The sequence below is a fragment of the Sycon ciliatum genome, chromosome 2, assembly GCF_964019385.1.
Source record: "Sycon ciliatum chromosome 2, ocSycCili1.1, whole genome shotgun sequence".
NCBI lineage: Eukaryota > Metazoa > Porifera > Calcarea > Leucosolenida > Sycettidae > Sycon > Sycon ciliatum.
The window spans coordinates 41,831,123-41,838,006 of record NC_088644.1 but is presented as its reverse complement, the minus strand read 5'-3'; the positions used below and the strand labels follow the sequence as shown (position 1 = coordinate 41,838,006).

The window sequence follows — 6,884 nt, the reverse complement described above, 5'->3', positions numbered from 1 at the left end:
GATTTTCGTGTTCCGCTCATCAGAGAATAGTATCGGAACTGAGGGTACTGTGTACAAAAAATAGAACATTTTATAACAGGATAATTAAAAGATAATTAAAAGTGTGAACAAAAAAGGAAGTTTAATAATAGCAATGAAAAGTATGAATGCCACAGACATCACCACGCAACATGACAATTTGTTCAAGGTTTGGTTTTGTGTGTTTCCAAAATCGATTTTCACGTTTCGATCATCAGTGGAAATACGGAACTAAAGAGATCAAGGGAAAAACAAAGGTTAAAAATCCAAAGAAGTGTGACACATGACGGGTAACTTGTGGTAAGTATTACCCGATTGTTTGAGTGTGTATGACGATTCCAACTTCTCTGTACTGTATCGTGCCCGTTATGTCCAGCAGTTGAAGGTCCTTGAAGCTGTTTGTATTCACTCGTCAGACAGCACTTCAGTATCTCCCAGTAAACAAAGTCACAGTCACCACTTCCGCTGCATAGCTCGCTGAGCATCCCATTGCTTTGTAAGTTGCTAATCCCTTCCCACTTTGTGTACGTGCTCTTAATTTTCTTTTTTTCTCTTCTTCCGTGGTTGGTCTCACCCTCTCCTCAACTCAATTGGCTGTCTTGACATGCCACGAGGTGCAGAAATAAATAAAAAAAATAAAAAAATTCGTACGCATAAGCCCGATTTGTGTAAGCAAAAAGAACATGTTTTAGCACTTAGGTTATTTTCGTGAGTTTGCACCCCGTGTTCATGAGTTGTTTCTGCACTGTTCATGCCCGTTTGTCACACTTACTCTTTATTTTAGTTCTCACTTTTTGTAATACTTACCACAAGTTACCCGCTGCAATGGACACTCTGTCCCTGCGGCGCCGTGTGGCCGGCCTCACAACTCTGTACAAGCTCCATTACATCGCAAGCCCGCCAGCTCTTGCAGCGACACGCCCAGCCAGAGCCATCGCACCCGCCATCGCGCCTGCCACACATCGCCGCTTGGCAGCCAATCTTGCGCACGAGCTTCAACTCCAGACAGCCCTACCTGCCAGATCGTGCAATGTTGCGCTGCGCTCTTTCCCGGAGTGCCTCATCGAGGCCTGGAATGAACTGCCAGCCACTCTCCTCCGCGATGCACCGTCTGCCAAAGGGATGCAGCAGTTCAAGGTTCAGACCTACCGCTACCTGAAACGGTCGGGTTGGTCATTGGCCACGGACATCGCCCCCTAGGCTACTGCCAGTACGACCCTGTTCATGTTCTCGGAGCATTCCCTTCTCATCAAACTCCCAATCCATCTGTCTTTATCTCTCTCTAACTCTCCTCGATTCTAACTCTAATCTTTCGTCAAATCTGCATGGCAATCAGCCTCTACTTTCGCCTCAGCATCATGATCTTGATACTGCTATATTTGTACTTGTTTGCGTACTTGTTTGCACTCATATCTTGGAATAACAAGTTTCCTGGTTTCCTACCCCCCCCCCTCCTCTCTTTCCTACCCTTAGAGTTCTTGCTCTCCTGCTCCCCTCCCCGCCCTTCCACTCCCCATTTTGTTTCCTTTGGTGCACATGTGCAGCTGTGATGCCGAGACCCTTGGTCGGCTGAGCTTAAAGGGAAACTGAACGCCAAAAATAAGTATGGCTTATCCGAAGGAGAATTGGGCACTGATTCCGATGAGCTATGTCTCGAGCCGATCAGAGAAGAGGAACTGTGTCAAATTTCATAAATGACACCTCCCATATTTGGAAATTGGCCTTGATGACGTGCGTACTGCTTAGCTGTCACCATGCTGTGCATGCTCAGCAGTGTTATTGAATGGAAGAAAACAATTACTTTGGTGTTTTGCAGCTCTGTTTCGTTCCCTGACGGTAACCAAATCTAGATGTAGGAATCTGTTGAGCAGGAGAGTGACACATGTCTTCCCGAAGGCTGTCCAGGCTGCAGTGGTGATGAAAAAGACACATCATCACCCCGAGATCGATCGTAGCGAATTGGAAAACTCATGGTGAATTTGCTTCCACTCCAAGGCAATGTCGAGGTATGAAGGGTGCTTGTACTGCCTTCCAAAGTGAAGAGGAGATGAACATGGCTTTGCATAGCTGATGTTCTATGCCAACTTACCTACTCTTGCTGGTACCGTAGTGGCATATTGCAAATTTCGTGGACGAACAACTCTAGTCACTAGTGGCTAGTGAGCAACACTGTACTAACAGGTGAGATTTTTCAATTCGACAAAAATTGTTTTTGTTTGAGAATTGACAGTGGCAGTCATTAGACTCAGTAGGTGTCTCTCTGCTGCTTCTTTCCCTTCATCGGTAGGGTTGTGCTTGAAGTAAAAATAAATAGAAAATGTGGAACAAAAATCTGATCATGTAATTCAAATTTGAACTTCAAAGTATGTGTACATCAAATCACAAAAATGACTGTCAAGGTGGTGCTGTGCATTGAAAAAGACTGGGAGCTGGCAGCAATGGAAAGGGTAGAAACGAAACCAGTAATGCAGAGTATTCATAAGGTAGTGGGAGATGAAAACGGGAGAGGAGTAGTGAGCACTTCAGTTTGAAGTAGTGTCAATAGACAGCATCGTGTTGCATACGTTGTGAATATTGTGTGAATCTAATAATTGTCACGAAATTGATATCCAGTTTCCTCTGAGACAAAAATGCGATAATACTCATAAAAAGGACACACTTCAGGCTCATTACAAACATCTTGAAAGTTTTCGTCTTCACAAGTATACTTTCAAGCCTTCTCATCAGGTGAAATACAGGCAAGGGAAAAGGAACAGGAACAGTGGATTAAATACAGTAAGAAGGTGGTAAAACAGCGCAAAAAGAAAGAAAGAAAGAAAGAAGATAGCTAAAGTAAACAGCGAAAATTGCAATAATGACACAAAGGTGCAAATGCGAAAATTGATATCCAAAACTATTATCCCCTGAGTAGTATTATGGTGTTCTCCTGTGTTTACATGCAGAGCCTTGACGTTGCTGGATGAGCGACAATATAAATTACATAAACATGTAGCTCGTGATGTGGGATGACTGCCGTATCGCATTGCCAACGCAAACCCATCCTGTGTCAGTGCAGCCATCCAGCAACTTGAACTCCCCGGACCAGATGCCGCTGCAGCTGAACACCATGCCGATGGAAAGCCAGGAGTTGATAGCGAAGCATTCTGGTCTGCACAGTACAAGGCAAAGAACAATTATGAATTATAATGCATTGTAATCTTTCCCACACTTCTTTGTAAAAACAAACAAACAGTGCCATTATCACAAAACTTGATCAAGCATCTTGATGGAGGTATTTTCCATTGTGCTGGCTCAGCATCTGCACCAGGAAGACCATGTACACTTACACGTATCTTGTGTGTGTGTGTATGTTCGTGCGTGTGTGTTTGTGTATCTGTATGTGCACACGTGTGTGTGGGGGGGGGCACGCACATGTGTATGGGTAGGAGTGTGTGTGGGAGGGGGGGGGGCGGTACACGCACATGTGTATGGATGTGCGCGCTGCCTGCGTGTGTCTGTGGGATGGGGTGGGGGTGCACGCACATGTGTACATGTGTGTGCGCAATACAGCATGTGTGTATGTGTTCATTGAACACAGGGTGTACTCCTGATTACATAAACGTCGTGATCATTGTGATTTCATGTGCTTTGAAGTTGAACTTCGCAATACATGTACTGATGCTTGATTAGATTTATGTTCCACATGTTCTATTTATTTTACTTCAAGCACTTGTACTATTCAAGCACAACCCTACCAATGAAGGGGAAGAAGCAGCAAAGACACCTACTGAGTCTAATGACTGCCACTGTCAGTTCTCAAACAAAAACAATTTTTGTCGAATTGGTGGTGGGGCCGGTGGTGGCACGGGAACAGGCGGCGCTGTCGGCACAGCGTGTTTGTCTACTGAGCTAACTGGGTTCTTACACGGCCTACCACGCTTTGGCCGCTTTGCTCTGGCTGCTGGTGGTAATAAGTGCAACGGCACATGTTGTCTGATACGTGCGTTCAGGTGTTGAAGAGTCCTACCAACGTACCGGGCAGCACAATTCCGGCACTTAATGGCTTGAAAGCTGGGGAGGTAGGAAATCCTTCTTCACCATGAACGCACGTACCGTGGTGAACACGGGGATGAAGTGGGCAGCAACGTATGTTTTATTGACTAGGGTCTTGATAGCTCTGGTGACGCGGGGCAGCGGTCAAACGACTTGTGATGCTGGTGGAGATGATGGAGCCATGTTGGAGGCTGATAAGGAGTGCAGTGAGACTGAGCATCAAACGGATGATGAGGAAGTGACTGATGATGATGATGGTGGTGATGAGGACGATGATGATGAAGATGAGACGGAGGACGAGGATAAGGCGGAGGAGGTTGAAGGAAAGGAGCGGGATGAGACGGAAGAGAGCGACGTGAGCAAAAGTCAGCTGTATTTTGTCACTTGTTATCACGTCCAGATTGTCTTAGTGTGTACGATGATTCTCACTTTTCTGTTTTGTGCCGTGCAAGTTATGTTAAGCAGTTGAAGGTTCTGGAAGCTGTATGTATTCGTGTGCATAATCCTGTTCTTTGTAAACAAAAGAAGCATGTAGTCGCGCTAAAGTTGTTCTCGTAGCTGGTTATCAGATGTAAATGTTGTGTCATGTTGCACTGTATCACCTCATGCTTTGTGCCTGCACTCAGTTATATTATGTTAGCACTATGTTTGACACCTATCATGTAATGCTGTAGCACTTCCTTTTTTGTTCACACTTTAAATTATGCTGTTATAAAATGTTCTATTTTTTGTACAAAGTACCCTCAGTTCCGATACTATTCACTGATGAGCGGAACACGAAAATCGATTTTGAATAACATAAAAATCCTTAAAAATTCCATGAACTCGTTCTTGTCTGGCCATGTCTGAATTTGTTATACTCCTAATTGCACTAATAAAATTGCTTTCTCCACGCCGACTCTTTAAATAATAATAATAATATTCATGAAGTTGATTGTTCCAACTAGGAACACACGCTTCTTGCCGAACTTGACACTTGACTGACTCACGACTGCCATCCGGAGCACACGAGGAGCACGTCGCACCTTCCACTCGGCAAACCTGCAAGAAAGCACCACTCCCTGCTCAATACACGGTGTTTTGGGGAATTCACCCCTCATCAGTTGAGCTTGAGTAGGCTGAGGAAGATTGTGCCTGAAAAGCACCACTTATATACTGCTCTCCAGGCCAAACCATCACCAGGGATACAAACTTACAGAGACGCTTTGTTTCCAGCGCGACAAACAACTCGTGAAGCTCCAGGTAGCAGCGTGAGTCAGAGTCGCTCATGGAGTTGTGATAAACAGACGTTGAGAGCCAGTATAGCTATTCGCAACGCTGTCACCTCCAACAACTAGTCGCACGTCCGCGTGAGGGACAACAATACGAACTTAGAAGTTGCGACTTCGGCGGTAATAGTCATGAAGTTGATTGTTCCAACTAGGAACACACGCTTCTTGCCGAACTTGACACTTGACTGACTCACGACTGCCATCCGGAGCACACGAGGAGCACGTCGCACCTTCCACTCGGCAAACCTGCAAGAAAGCACCACTCCCTGCTCAATACACGGTAATAATAATAATAATAATAATAATAATAATGAGGCGACGTGGAGACAATAATCTTAATAATGCAATGAATATAACTAAATGCGTACTCATATCACAACCAAGTGTATAAGTGTATAAATCCTATTGTAGTTTCATCATTCTCTTTAGTCACGAATTCCATTGATAATTGTGACAAGAAAACGTTCTGGAATACATGTACATGATTCGTCCCCTTGGTTGTGATATGAGTACGCATTTAGTTATATTCATTGCATTAATAATAATAATAATAATAATAATAATAATAATAATAATAATAATAATATTAACTGGTTTTGAGGGAAAGAGAAATAATAATAATAATAATAATAATAATAATAATAATTAGAAAAGGGTTTGCTCCCCACACCGGAGCTCGCGCTATTCCGCCGACTTTACTTGACATTGGACTGACTCACGACTGCCATCCAGAGCACACGAGAAGTCCATCGAACCTTCGACTCGGCAAACCTGCAAGAAAGCACCACTCCCTGCTCAATACACAGTGTTTCGGGGAATTCGGGGAATTCTGGTGTTCACGAGGTGTTTGTCGCGCTGGATACGGAGCGTCTCTGTAAGTTTGTATCCCTGGTGATGTTTGTGCCTGGAGAGCACTATATAAGTGGTGCTCTTCAGGCACAATCTTCCTCAGCCTACTCAAGCTCAACTGATGAGGGGTGAATTCCCCGAAACACTGTGTATTGAGCAGGGAGTGGTGCTTTCTTGCAGGTTTGCCGAGTCGAAGGTTCGATGGACTTCTCGTGTGCTCTGGATGGCAGTCGTGAGTCAGTCAAATGTCAAGTAAAGTCGGCGGAATAGCGCGAGCTCCGGTGTGGGGAGCAAACCCTTTTCTAACAAATCCTCGCCGAAGTCGCAACCACTACTTCGTAATAATAATAATAATAATAATAATTTGAAACTCGGATGTTGAGCCATAAATAAATGTAAAAGAGAAAAGGACATATGGATACGAGTTTAGAGTAACTCTCCATCACTGTAACATGATACTATATACAGTCAGAAAGTGCAATAACTAGGCACAAAACTGACAGAGTACTGAGACATTCGACGTCCTGACACCTAACTTTAACACATCTTCCCCTCTTTGGTCCAAGTTGGAAGGCTGTCGGTTAGCGCTACGGAGATGTGTTAAAGTTAGGTGTCAGGACGTCGAATGTCTCAGTACTCTGTCAGTTTTGTGCCTAGTTATTGCACTTTCTCTTTTGTGCCTAGTTATTGCACTTTCTGACTGTATATAGTATC

General features: G+C 44.2%; 1 long non-coding RNA gene across 1 annotated transcript; it reads left to right on the top strand.

Moving 5' to 3' along the window:
• The first annotated feature begins 1,798 nt into the window (after positions 1-1,798).
• Positions 1,799-3,349, top strand: LOC135810888 (uncharacterized). The gene is made up of 2 exons (XR_010552440.1): positions 1,799-2,199; positions 2,961-3,349. It is a non-coding gene; the product is annotated as an uncharacterized LOC135810888 (long non-coding RNA).
• Positions 3,350-6,884: the final 3,535 nt, after the last annotated feature.